A 15,211-nucleotide genomic window follows, 5' to 3' on the forward strand; every position below is an offset into this window, starting at 1 on the left:
CACACCTGTCTCCAACCACACACACACAGAGACAGAGAGACAGAGAGACAGAGAAAGAGAGAGAGACAGAGAGAGAGAGAGGGACAGAGAGAGAGAGAGAGAGACAGAGAGAGAGAGGGACAGAGAGAGAGAGAGAGAGAGAGAGAGAGAGAGAGAGAGAGAGAGAGAGAGAGAGAGAGAGAGAGAGAGAATACAGGGGGAGAACTGCCGGTTAGGATGACACCAGATGGACACCAGAGGGCGTGGTGGGAGCAGATGTGACAATGAGACTTGAAATTGAGCTCAGGTGCATCCTGTTTCCATTGATCATCCTTGAGATGTTTCTACAACTTGATTGGAGTCCACCTGTGGTAAATTATATTGATTGGACATAATTTGGAAAGGCACTCACCTGTCTATATAAGGTCCCACAGTTGACAGTGCATGTCAAAGCAAAAACCAAGCCATGAGGTTAAAGGAATTGTCCGTAGAGCTCCGAAATAGGATTATGTCACGGCACAGATCTGGGGAAGGGTAACCAAAAAATGTCTGCATCAATCTTAAATAGAAGAAGTTTGGAACCATCAAGACTCTTCCTGGAGCTGGCTGCCTGGCCAAACTGAGGAATCGGGGGAGAAGGGCCTCGGTCAGGGAGGTGACCAAGAACCCAATGGTCACTCTGAAAGAGCTCTAGAGTTCCTCTGTGGAGATGGGAGAACCTTCCAGAAGGACAACCATCTCGGCAGCACTCCACCAATCAAGCCTTTATGGTAGTGGCCAGATGGAAGCCACTCCTCAGTAAAAGGCACATGACATCCCACTTGTAGTTTGTCAAAAGGCACCTAAAGACTCTAAGACCATGAGTCAAGACTTCAGCCACCCTAGTCATGGACTGCTCTCTCTGCTACCGCACGACAAGCGGTACTGGAGCGCCAAGTCTAGGTACAAAAGGCTTCTTAACAGCTTCTACCCCCAAGCCATAAAACTACTGGACAGCTAATCAAAGGGCTACCCAGACCCATCTTTTATGCTGCTGCTACTCTCTATTTATTATCTATGCACAGTGGGGTGGGTGAGGGGGATTCTAAGGGCCTGTGACTGACAGGGGCCCTAAACAATTATTAGAACATTAGGTTAAAAAAATGTAAATAGTAAATTTCAACATTAATATAATATTTTATTTACAATGTACTAATAAAACTAACGGTTTCTTGTTTTTGGCAAAAGTAAACATCCAGAGAGCCTCTGTATTGCCCACTGTATTGCCCTACTCCCAACTGAAGAAGGAGGTGAGCAGCATTGTATTGAATGACATGTCAGTTGACATAATTGCAGGTACTGCAATGCATTGAGGACAGGAATGTGATTCTCCAGTCAGGAAAAATCTCACTTGACACAGAGGCAGCCAATATCAGAGCCTTAAAGGAAGAGATGCAGGCTCTTAGAGATGGATGGGAGTCTCTCCTGTCTGAGGAAACACTGATTGCTACGCAAATGGCTGTTGCACCTCAATTTAGCAAGGGACACAGCCGCCAGAGGAAAGGAAAGAGATTCCATGATGAGACCTTTTAAGAGGAGACAGCTCAGGACAGTGATGCAACGGTGTTTGGGAACACAGTGTTTTTTTTTACTGCTATGGACAACATAAGTGACTTGGACACTAGGTTCCACACCACTGGAAAAATTGTAGAATAATTGTCTGCTGTTCTGAAAGTTGGGCAGATTAGTGAGGATAAAGTCCCTTCTGTGTGCCAGCCACTGATCATGAAGTATTCCAGAGATCTTACACCTGAGTTTCAAAATGAAGAAAGACACTTGAACACTGTATATGCTGCCATTTTCCCCCCTAACTTGTCCCCTCTTTGCCTTCTGAATGCAGTTTGTAAGATGTAGCTGCAAAGCATTTTGGAGAAGTGTGCATTGCTTTCCGTATATTTTGCACACTGCCTGTGACTGTTGCTGGTGGCGAGAGAGCTTTCAGTAAGCTAAAACTGCTAAAAAAAACTATTTTAGGTCCACTATCTGTCCCAGGACAGACTTTGCAGTCTTGCCATGCTTTCCATTGAAAGTCAAATAGCTAGAAAGCTGGACTTCAAAGACTTAATCAGTGACTTTGCTAGCAAGAAGGCTGGGCGCTGGGCTATTGGTAAGGTAGGCAGAGCAAGCGCCAGTGATAACTGTTAAATGGCATGGCTATGGATATTGGATCACTACACACATGATGCCTACAGACTGAGAACAAGATATATCTCAAAGTAATGGCTGGATTGTCATAAAATGTGTTGTGCACAATATAGACCCCAAGTGGAAGAAACCTATTGATTTGGTGACCACTTGACCTTTCCTCTAGCGCCACCATCAGGCCTTTTCATTTCCATTTCCATTTGGTTTTCCATTTCCACTTTACAGGTGCTTATTTCCTAGTTGGTATGTATACTTAGTTCAACAATCTGCTGCTGATTTTATTATTTTGTTTGTTATATCATTCAACAGATGATAATGTTAATTTATTTTAATTGAAGAGGTTAATGTATATTTAAGTTGTATTTATTTTAAGTTATTCATTAATGTTAAGAGAATTTTCCGTTGAAGAACTTTAGCATTGAAATTACATTTAGACTGTAAAAGATGGCTTTTAGCACATTTCTTATAGAGGGTATCAGTCTTGCATCAAATAGTGAATTCCACTGTATGCAGAATGTTGCATGCATGTCTGCACAGTGTTATATTTTCACAGCTCACTGTCAGTAAATATCATACAGTAAATATTGGACTACAAGAGAGTTGCAAGCCTGCAAAGCTAGAGTTATTTAAAGCCTTGAATGGGTCGATTGGCTTCTGGAGGTGTGTGGTTACAGCAATTGCGCAGGGTTGATGTGGCCTGTGGTGGTGGGTCGCAATGTGATATCTTTCATGGAGCCTAAAATCGCTGGCGCGCCCCTGCCTACATGTACATATTACCTCAACTCACCTGTGCCCCAGCACGTAGACTCTGTACCGGTACCTCCTCTAAATAGCCTCGCTATTGTTACTTTACTGTTGCTGTTTAATTATTGTCACCTTTATTTTAAAATGTTTACTTATCTATTTTTTACTTAACACTTTTTTTCTTAAAACTTCTTAAAGCATTGTTGCTTGTAAGTAACCATTTCACTGTAATACCTGTTGTATTCTGCGCATGTGACAAATACAATTTGATTTGAAAAACAAGATTCTCTGGTCTGATGAAACCAAGATTGAAATCTTTGGCCTGAATGCCAAGCGTCACGTCTGGAGGAAACCTGGCACCGTCCCTACGGTGAAGCATGGTGGTGGCAGCATCATGTTATTGGGATGATTTTCAGCGGCAGGGACTGGGAGACTAGTCAGGATCGAGGGAAAGATGAACGGAGCAAAGTACAGAGAGATCCTTGATGAAAACCTGCTCCAGAGTAATTAGGACCTCAGACTGGGGTGAAGGGTCACCTTCCAACAGGATAACAACCCTAAGCACACAGCCAAGAAAACGCAGGCGTGGCTTCAGGACAAGTCTCTGAATGTCCTTGAGAGGCCCAGCCAGAGCCCAGACTTGAACCCAATTGAACATCTTTAGAGAGACCTGAAAATAGCTGTGACGCAAAGCTCACCATCCAACCTGACAGAGCTTGAGAGGATCTGCAGAGAAGAATGGGAGAAACTCCCCAAATACAGGTGTGCCAAGCTTGTAGCATCACACCCAAGAAGACTCGAGGTTGAAATCTCTGCCAAATGTGTTTCAACAAAGTACCGAGTAATGGGTCTGAATACTTACAGTTGAAGTTTACGTACACTTTAGCCAAATACATTTAAACTCAGTTTTTCACAATTCCTGACATTTAATCCTAGTAAAAATTCCCTATCTTAGGTCAGTTAGGATCACCACTTCATTTTAATAATGTGAAAAGTCAGAATAATAGTAGAGTGATTGATTTCATCTTTTATTTCTTTCATCACATTCCCAGTGGGTCAGAAGTTTACATACACTCAGTTAGTATTTGGTAGCATTGCCTTTAAATTGTTTAACTTGGATCAAATGTTTTGGGTAGCCTTCCACAAGCTTCCCACAATAAGTTGGGTGAATTTTGGCCCATTCCTCTTGACAGAGCTGGTGTAACTGAGTCAGGTTTGTAGGCCTCCTTGCTCGCACATGCTTTTTCAGTTCTGCCCACAAATTTTCTATGGGATTGAGGTCAGGGCTTTGTGATGGCCACTCCAATACCTTGACTCCTTAAGTAATTTTGCCACAACTTTGGAAGTATGCTTGGGGTCATTGTCCATTTGGAAGACCCATTTGTGACCAAGCTTTAACTTCCTGACTGATGTCTTGAGATGTTGCTTCAATATATCCCCATAATTTTCCCTCCTCATGATGTCATCTATTTTGTGAAGAGCACCAGTCCCTCCTGCAGCAAAGCAACCCCAGAACATGATGCTGCCGCCCCGTGCTTCGCTGTTGGGATGGTGTTCTTTGGCTTGCAAGCCTCCCCCTTTTCCTCCAAACATAACGATGGCCAAACAATTCTATTTTTGTTTCATCAGAGCAGATGACATTTCTCCAAAAAGTACAATCTTTGCAATGTTAAACCGTAGTCTGGCTTTTTTATGGCGGTTTTGGAGCAGTGGCTTCTTCCTTGCTGAGCGGCCTTTCAGGTTATGTCGATATAGGACTCGTTTTACTTGGGATATAGATACTTTTGTACCTGTTTCATCCAGCATCTTCACAAGGTCCTTTGCTGTTGTTCTGGGATTGATTTGCACTTCTCGCACCAAAGTACATTCATCTCTAGGAGACAGAAAGTGTCTCCCTCCTGAGCGGTATGACGGCTGCGTGGTCCCATGGTGTTTATACTTGCGTACTATTGTTTGTACATATGAACGTGGTACCTTCAGGCGTTTGGAAATTGCTCCCAAGGATGGACCAGACTTGTGGAGGTCCATAATTTTTTTTCTGAGGACTTGGCTGATTTCTTTTGATTTTCCCTAACCGACTTGCCAAAACTATAGTTTGTTAACAAGACATTTGTGGAGTGGTTGAAAAACGAGTTTTAATGACTCCAACCTAAGTGTATGTAAACTTCTGACTTCAACTGTATGTAAATGTGATATCAGTTTTTTATTTTTAATAAATGATCAAAAAATTCTAAAAACCTGTTTGTGCTTTGTCATTACTAGGTATTGTGTGTAGATTGATGAGGAAAATGTTTTTTTTAAATCAATTTCATAATGAGGCTGTAACCTATCAACATTTTTAAAAAGTCAAGCGGTCTTAATACTTTCCCAAGGCACTGTAAGTCAAACTGCAGAGAAAAAATCAAGGGGTCTGAATACCTTCTGAAGTCATTGTAAGTCAAGATGCAGAGAAAATGTCAAGGGGTCTGAATACTTTCCGAAGGCACTGTAAGTCAAGCTGCAGAGAAAAAGTCAAGGGGTCTGAATACTTTCTGAAGTCACATTAAGTCAAGATGCAGAGAAAAAGTCAAGGGATATTAAAGACTTCCTCCCAGTGCTATTTTTTTAGAAGCATATCTGCTATAATCTTCCCCATCTCCCTGCATTTCCCCTTCAAATATAAATCCCTGTATGTCTCTTCACAGGCTTTCATTCCCAGTTCAGTTTCTTCAATCAGGTCCCACAGAGAGTGAGACAGCCATACATGGAGCTGCCATGTTGTCTGGCTTGATCAAAGTGAGGTGTTATACACATTAGAATGCAAAGCTATCTGAGTAAAGAAAACAGCCACCATGATGCACTTTTTCACTCGTTTCAATTCTGAATATGCAGGGTTGGTCTGAATAGGCAGGGTTGGGGAGTAACGGATGACATGTAATCCTTTACATGTATGGGATTACAAAAGAATGATACCTGTAATCCGTTACGTTACCAGCAAAAATATTGTAATCAGATTACAGATACTTTTCAAAAACTACACGATTACTTCAAAGATGACTTTTAAATTCAGAAAGGATGTTTGCGAGAAAAAATCTTTGACACTTCTCTGTTTTCTCAATGTCATTCAAATCAGCATTGAAAATAGGCTCAAGTTGAAATTTATTCCACCTGAGCGAGTCTGATCACAAATCAGAGACCACTATGATGATACACCAAATGTGGATCACGGGAAATGAGCAGGAATAGGCTTTTGTAGGCTACAGTCCAAGCTATGTCTTCCAGTGGTGCTGTCGGCAGCAACTCTAGGAGGTAAGGATGACAGCAGTGGTGTAGACTACGGCGATACCAATATCACTTATTATTTATATCTACATAGCGCATTGATGTGAATCACACTGCTGCTCTCTCATTTAGCTATTTGCGCCCTACGGATTGTGGTTGTTGTGGATGGCTGTTCACAAATCTAACTGTGTTGTGTATTTAAACCCAATATTGGTTGAGTTCAAGAAGTGTAAGCTGCCTATCAATCTTTGTTTTTGAAACCAGTGGACAATGAGTGAAAAATGCGCTCTAGCAACAGCTGCATGGTGTGGATCCAAGCCTATGGAATAAAAGTGGGGCTTTATATATATATATATATATATATATATATATACACTACCGGTCAAACGTTTTAGATCACCTACTCATTCAAGGGTTATTCTTTATTTTTACTATTTTCTACATTGTAGAATAATAGTGAAGACATCAAAACTATGAAATAACACATATGGAATCATGTAGTAACCAAAAAAGTGTTAAACAAATCAAAATATATTTTAGATTTGAGATTCTTCAAATTGCCACCCTTTGCCTTGATGACAGCTTTGCACACTCTTGGCATCCTCCCCACCAGCTTCACCTGGAATGCTTACCAAGAGTCTTGAAGGAGTTCCCACATATGTGGAGCACTTGTTGGCTGCTTTTCCTTCACTCATCCCAAACCATCTCAATTTGGTTGAGGTAGGGAGATTGTGGAGGCAAGGTATAACATTTATTGGAATGACTGGAATTCTGAAAGACTTTGGTTTTTAATGTAACGATATAATTTAATTGTATTATTATATGTAGTAGAAAGCGATGGGTTAGAAGAAGCCTACCTAACCAACGCATAAAGTAAAATGTTATGTCCAGGTATGTAAACATTAGCATTGATTTATCCTGCAATAGAGGTCGTTCAATTGGTAACATACATTTTTGTCTTCTTCTAATAGCTCTTAAGGGGAAAGTAGTCTAAAAGTAACTGAATGTAATCTGATTACTTTACTGAGTTTGGATAATCCAAAAGTTGCCTTACTAGGTAACTAGTAACTATAACGGATTACATTTAGAACGTAACCTACCCAACCCTGTGAATAGGCACCTGATAATGGATAGCATCGTGCATTGGTAAATTTACCATTAATATAATACATTCTTTGTTATTAGTGTGCTTTCTCTTACTTTTTAAGTATGTCAGAGAAAGCTACTTTGTGAAACTAGGAGGAAATCAAAACATGTGTGTGCATTATCAAACTGTGAGAGGTTTCAAGTTTAAAGTGAAACTGTTGCTGTTATTGTCCATATATAGGCCTAGATATGGCAAGCACCAGTGGCAGATATGGGGGGGGGTTCGTCCAGGGAGCCATACAAGCTAGAACCGCCCCTGGCAAGCACAATACACAAACATCACCCCAAAAAGTACAGAAAACATAGCAAAAAATTATAAAAAGTCAACTATTCTCCACATGTAACCATAATATCACCACTGATAATGGTGAGGATCTGTCAAAATAAGAGGAATTGGGCTAAGCATAGGGCTGAAAGGTTTTACTCTGCTGTGAAGAGGCCAGCTCCACTGTACTTTATGGCCTGTGTGCCATAACTACTCTGGGCTCGTATTGACAAATTGTCTCTGAGTAGGAGTGCTGATCTATGATCAGGTTCCCCTTGTCCATATAAACTCATTCAAAAAATTATCCTGGACCAGCACTCCTACTCTATGAAGCTTTCTGAATACTGACCCTGATTGGGTTTGTGAGGGGAATAGATAAGGACAGGCAACAAGGGGAATACGTTTACAGCTCTTTCATGACTGCTATTTTCCTCAACCAGAGCACCAACAGATCCCAGGCTCAAAAAGGGCAGATTGTGGCAGCTGACATTTCAGCAAAATGTCTATAAACGACAATAAAAGACTCACTTAGAAGAGCTGGAGCTCACAAGTCCGTCAGGTATGTTAATACAGGGAGGACACAGTCACGAAAAATGTCAGTGAGCTTTGTAAGGGCTAGATACTATCCACTGGGCTTCCGTTTTTTTCAGTCAACTAAAGGGAGAATCTGGTACCTTGTTCTACATCCCTTTTTTTTTAGGGTTTTTGAGACTCTTTTAGACTGACTCATCATCAAAGGAGCTAGGGTGAGCTGGTTTACTATACCAGATGAGTGCAAAAGTGGCAGATCTTCAGATATCAGATATAATGGGCCAACTACAGGAAATGGTACATACTGTAGATATGGTGGCTGGTAAAATAATTAAATATGGAGGAAAATTATGGTCAACACACAGACTAATATGGCCTCTAGATGTGTCTTACAACTAACAGAGGGGTGATGGCTGCAATGCACAGTTCTTGTCATGATCACTGTAGCTGAAACAGGCGAGGCCAGTAGAATAGGGTTTTTATTAGTCATGCTGTCAACCATGGTGCATTTGATAGGAGTTATAGAATATAAGGTGCAATCATTAAATTAAAATAATCAATCAAATGAATCAGATCCATGATTTAGGACTATGTGTTAGGACAGGGTGCTGCTAGTATTTAATGTGTTAGGACAGGGTGCTAATAGTATTTAATATGTTAGGACAGGGTGCTGCTAGTATTTAATGAGTTAGGACAGGGTGCTGCTAGTATTTTACGTGTTAGGACAGGGTGCCACTAGTATTTAATGTGTTAGGACAGGGTACTAATAGTATTTAATATGTTAGGACAGGGTGCCTGTCACGTCCTGACCAGCAGATGGAGCTGGTGTAGTAGTTTGGGGGTCAGGACGTGGCAGTCTTGTGTGTGTCTTGTGACTCCTGATCAGGAACAGCTGGGAATCGTTGTTCCTGATTGGGAGTCATATATGTAGGAGTTGTTTGTCACTGGGGGTTGTGGGGAATTGTTTGTGTGCACTGCGTTGGTTTGAGCCTGCAACACTGTTACCATTGTAAGTACTGTTTATTGTTTTGGTTTATTGTTTTGGTTTATTGTTTTTCGGTGGATACTTTGCTTATTTTCTTGTAAATTAAAGAAACATGAGTGTCCACACTTCCGCTGCGCCTTGGTCGTCCTTTCATATCCACGATGGAAGCCGTGACAGAATTCCCCACCAACAATGGACCAAGCAGCAGAGGAAGGAGCAGAGGGACTTCGAGTTGGACTGGCGGGAGAAATGGACCTGGGAGGAAGTTCTGGACGGGGCCGGACCTTGGCACCAGGCTGGGGAGTATCGCCGCCCGCAGTGGGAAATTAAGGCAGCCAAGGCAGAGAGGCGGAGGTACGAGGCCATGGACTCGCTGAGGGAGAAGCACGAGAGGCACCCCCAATAATTTTTTTGGGGGGGGCACACGGGTAGTTTGGCTAGGCGTAGGAAGAGCCGGAAGCCAGCTACCTGTGGTTATATGGAGGAGCGTATGGGGTGGAGAGCGCTATGTTTCGCTGAGGAGCGCACTATCTCACCCATACGCACGCACAGTCCGGTACGCGTTATTCCAGCCCCTCGCAGGTGCCGTGCTAGAGCGGGCATCCAGCCTGGTAGGAGGATGCCTGCGCAGCGCATCTGGTCGCCGGTACGCCTCCGAGGACCAGGCTACCCAACTCCCGCTCTACGCACGGCTACCATCAGGCCCCTGCACAGCCCAGTCTGTCCTGTACAAGCACCCAGCTCGTACAGGGCTACTAGTTCCATCCAGCCAAGGCGGGTTGTGCAGGAGGTAAGATCTAGACCGACTGTGCGCCTCCATAGCCCTGGGTTTCCAGCTCCTGTCTCTCGTGCGAACCCGGAAGTGCGTCAACCCAGTCCGACTTGTCCTGTTCCCGCTCCCCGCACTAGCCTGGAGGTGCGTGTTCAAAATCTGGTAAGCCCAGTACCAGCACCACGCACCAGGCTTCAAGTGCGTAAACCCAGCCTCACCAGTCGTCAGAGCTGCCCGCCAGTCAACAGTCGTCATCAGAGCTGCCCGCCAGTCAACAGTCGTCATCAGAGCTGCCCGCCAGTCAACAGTCATCATCAGAGCTGCCCGCCAGTCAACAGGCGTCATCAGAGCTGCCCGGCAGTCAACAGGCGTCATCAGAGCTGCCCGGCAGTCAACAGGCGTCATCAGAGCTGCCCGGCAGTCAACAGTCGTCATCAGAGCTGCCCGGCAGTCAACAGTCGTCATCAGAGCTGCCCGCCAGTCAACAGTCGTCATCAGAGCTGCCCGCCAGTCAACAGTCGTCATCGCTGCCCGCCAGTCAACAGTCGTCATCAGAGCTGCCCGCCAGTCAACAGTCGTCATCAGAGCTGCCCGCCAGTCAACAGTCATCATCAGAGCTGCCCGCCAGTCAACAGGCGTCATCAGAGCTGCCCGGCAGTCAACAGGCGTCATCAGAGCTGCCCGGCAGTCAACAGGCGTCATCAGAGCTGCCCGGCAGTCAACAGTCGTCATCAGAGCTGCCCGGCAGTCAACAGTCGTCATCAGAGCTGCCCGCCAGTCAACAGTCGTCATCAGAGCTGCCCGCCAGTCAACAGTCGTCATCGGCTGCCCGCCAGTCAACAGTCGTCATCAGAGCTGCCCGCCAGTCAACAGTCGTCATCAGAGCTGCCCGCCAGTCAACAGTCGTCGGAGCTGCCCGCCAGTCAACAGTCGTCGGAGCTGCCCGCCAGTCAACAGTCGCCGGAGTGGCCAGGCTGCGCTGAACTGCCGGAGTGGCCAGACTGCGCTGAACTGCCGGAGTGGCCAGACTGCGCTGAACTGCCGGAGTGGCCAGACTGCGCTGACTGGCCCGAGCTGCCAGACTGCGCTGACTGGCCCGAGCCGCCAGACTGCCCAGACTGGCCCGAGCCGCCAGACTGCCCAGACTGGCCCGAGCCGCCAGACTGCCCAGACTGGCCCGAGCCGCCAGACTGCCCAGACTGTCCCGAGCCGCCAGACTGCCCAGACTGTCCCGAGCCGCCAGACTGTCCCAAGCCGCCGGACTGCCCCGACTGCCTGGAACGGCCAGAACCTGAGCCGCCTCCAGGATAGGTGGGTTGGGGAGGGAGGGTGTAGCACAGTGCCGTCGTTGATGGCAGCCACCCTCCCTTCCCTCCCTTATTGTTTAGGGTTAGTGTTTATGGGTTTTGTTGGGGATTTTGTTTGTTGGTGTTAGGTGCATTCCGGGATCTGCACCTTGAGGGGGGGGGGGGGGGGGGTACTGTCACGTCCTGACCAGCAGATGGAGCTGGTGTAGTAGTTTGGGGGTCAGGACGTGGCAGTCTTGTGTGTGTCATGTAACTCCTGATCAGGAACAGCTGGGAATCGTTGTTCCTGATTGGGAGTCATATATGTAGGAGTTGTTTGTCACTGGGGGTTGTGGGGAATTGTTTGTGTGCACTGCGTTGGTTTGAGCCTGCCACACTGTTACCATTGTAAGTACTGTTTATTGTTTTGGTTTATTGTTTTTCGGTGGATACTTTGCTTGTTTTCTTGTAAATTAAAGAAACATGAGTGTCCACACTTCCCCTGCGCCTTGGTCGTCCTTTCATATCCACGATGGAAGCCGTGACAGTGCCACTAGTATTTAATGTGTTAGGGCAGGGTGCTGCTAGAATTTTATGTGTTAGGACGGGTGCTGCTAGAATTTAATGTGTTAGGACAGGGTGCTGCTAGTATTTAATGTGTTAGGACAGGGTGACACTAGTATTTAATGTGTTAGGACAGGGTGACACTAGTATTTAATGTGTTAGGACAGGGTGCTGCTAGTATTTAATGAGTTAGGACAGGGTGCTGCTAGTATTTTACGTGTTAGGACAGGGTGCCACCAGTATTTAATGTGTTAGGACAGGGTGCTAATAGTATTTAATATGTTAGGACAGGGTGCCGCTAGTATTTAATGTGTTAGGACAGAGTGCTGCTAGTATTTAATGTGTTAGGACAGGGTGACACTAGTATTTAATGTGTTAGGACAGCATGCTGCTAGTATTTAATGTGTTAGGACAGGGTGCTGCTAGTATTTAATGTGTTAGGACAGGGTGCTGCTAGTATTTCATGTGTTAGGACAGGGTGACACTAGTATTTAATGTGTTAGGACAGCGTGCTGCTAGTATTTAATGTGTTAGGACAGGGTGCTGCTAGTATTTAATGAGTTAGGACAGGGTGCTGCTAGTATTTTATGTGTTAGGACAGGGTGCCAGTAGTATTTAATGTGTTAGGACAGGGTGCTTCTAGTATTTAATGAGTTAGGACAGGGTGCTGCTAGTATTTTATGTGTTAGGACAGGGTGCCTCTAGTATTTAATGTGTTAGGACAGGGTGCTGCTAGTATTTAATGTGTTAGGACAGGGTGACACTAGTATTTAATGTGTTAGGACAGGGTTACACTAGTATTTAATGTGTTAGGACAGGGTACTGCTAGTATTTAATGTGTTATGACAGGGTGACACTAGTATTTAATGTGTTAGGACAGGGTGCTGCTAGTATTTGATGTGTTAGGACAGGGTTCCACTAGTATTTAATGTGTTAGGACAGGGTGCTGCTAGTATTTAATGTGTTAGGACAGGGTGCTGCTAGTATTTAATGTGTTAGGACAGGGTACCGCTAGTATTTAATGTGTTAGGACAGGGTGATACTAGTATTTAATTTGTTAGGACAGGGTGCCACTAGTATTTAATGTGTTAGGATAGGGTGCTGCTAGTATTTAATGAGTTAGGACAGGGTGCTGCTAGTATTTTATGTGTTAGGACAGGGTGCCACTAGTATTTAATGTGTTAGGACAGGGTGCTGCTAGTATTTAATGTGTTAGGACAGGGTGACACTAGTATTTAATGTGTTAGGACAGGGTTCCACTAGTATTTAATGTGTTAGGACAGGGTACTGCTAGTATTTAATGTGTTATGACAGGGTGCTGCTAGTATTTAATGTGTTAGGACAGGGTGCTGCTAGTATTTAATGTGTTAGGACAGGGTGACACTAGTATTTAATGTGTTAGGACAGGGTGATACTAGTATTTAATTTGTTAGGACAGGGTGACACTAGTATTTAATGTGTTAGGATAGGGTGACACTAGTATTTAATGTGTTAGGACAGGGTGATACTAGTATTTAATGTGTTAGGACAGGGTGACACTAGTATTTAATGTGTTAGGACAGGGTTCCACTAGTATTTAATGTGTTAGGACAGGGTGCTGCTAGTATTTAATGTGTTAGGACAGGGTGCTGCTAGTATTTAATGTGTTATGACAGGGTGACACTAGTATTTAATGTGTTAGGACAGGGTGCTGCTAGTATTTAATGTTTTAGGACAGGGTTCCACTAGTATTTAATGTGTTATGACAGGGTGACACTAGTATTTAATGTGTTAGGACAGGGTGCTGCTAGTATTTAATGTGTTAGGACAGGGTACCACTAGTATTTATTGTGTTAGGACAGGGTGATACTAGTATTTAATTTGTTAGGACAGGGTGACACTAGTATTTAATGTGTTAGGATAGGGTGCTGCTAGTATTTAATGAGTTAGGACAGGGTGCTGCTAGTATTTTATGTGTTAGGACAGGGTGCCACTAGTATTTAATGTGTTAGGACAGGGTGCTGCTAGTATTTAATGTGTTAGGACAGGGTGACACTAGTATTTAATGTGTTAGGACAGGGTTACACTAGTATTTAATGTGTTAGGACAGGGTGATACTAGTATTTAATGTGTTAGGACAGGGTTCCACTAGTATTTAATGTGTTAGGATAGGGTGCTGCTAGTATTTAATGTGTTAGGACAGGGTACTGCTAGTATTTAATGTGTTAGGACAGGGTGCTGCTAGTATTTAATGTGTTAGGACAGGGTGCTGCTAGTATTTAATGTGTTAGGACAGGGTGCTGCTAGTATTTAATGTGTTAGGACAGGGTGCTGCTAGTATTTAATGTGTTAGGACAGGGTGCTGCTAGTATTTAATGTGTTAGGACAGGGTACTGCTAGTGTTTAATGTGTTAGGACAGGGTGCTGCTAGTATTTAATGTGTTAGGACAGGGTTCCACTAGTATTTCATGTGTTAGGACAGGGTCCCGCTAATATTTCATGTGTTAGGACAGGGTGCCGCTAGTATTTCATGTGTTAGGACAGGGTGCTGCTAGTATTTAATGTTTTGCGCTACAAACCCCACAAGTGTCAAGGGACTCGTCTGAAGTCGATACCGTCGATGTGCCAACTTCTGTTTGTAGCGTCCGAACCATTTGGGCTACAAACTAATGTGAAGATAACTGGAAGTATTGGGCCCAAACGAGTCTGAAGGTAACCGGACGTATGAAGGTAGTTTTGTGCCTACTGAAAAAAAGGGGTTATATATGTGAACAAAAAAACTACAAATATTTTATGTTTCCAAGATATAGGACTGTAACGTATATGCTAGGAGTCAGGAAGCAGGTGAAGAAGGGGAGTTTAATAATGAGAATAAGCAGATAAACAAACCAGGAGAGTCACACTGAACATGAATAAAACCAATATTGCCTGAAGACTGAGGCTACTGAAGGCTAAATAAAGGGGAAGTAATAAAGGTAATGATGAAGTCCAGGTATGCATAACGATGGGGAGCAGGTGTGCGTAATGTGGGTTGCCAAGGACCGGTGATTAGTAGACCGGTGATGTCCAGAAATTTGTGTGCGTTCATAAATTATCATCACACACACACAGCAGTGTTAATTTTGTCAACTAAATTGACCCAGAAAAAACTATTACTAAACTAAAATACATTTTCATTTCAGTTGACTAAAACGAGATGAGACCAAAAATGTTATGTGACTAAAATCTGATGCACTGGAGTTTTTGGAGAGAATGAGAGCTTTTCAGTGATAAGCACAATTAATATCAGCAGAACAGATGCGCAGGGCAGTTCTGTTCAGCAGTGAGAAGGACTTGTCACACCCGGCAAACAGCCTACATCAGCTGGTGAGCTGCGGGGAGTGTGGACAGGGCTAGCTTTTTGGGGGCCCTAAGCGAGATTTGGTTTTGGGAAAAACTGTTGAAGGCAGAGATAAAAATGTATGTTTTAAAGTGAATTTCCTGCAATTCTACACATTTCGCAATGGGCAAAATAT

Source organism: Salmo salar, chromosome 29, assembly GCF_965601325.2.
Source record: "Salmo salar chromosome 29, fSalSal1, whole genome shotgun sequence".
Classification (NCBI taxonomy): Eukaryota; Metazoa; Chordata; class Actinopteri; order Salmoniformes; family Salmonidae; genus Salmo; species Salmo salar.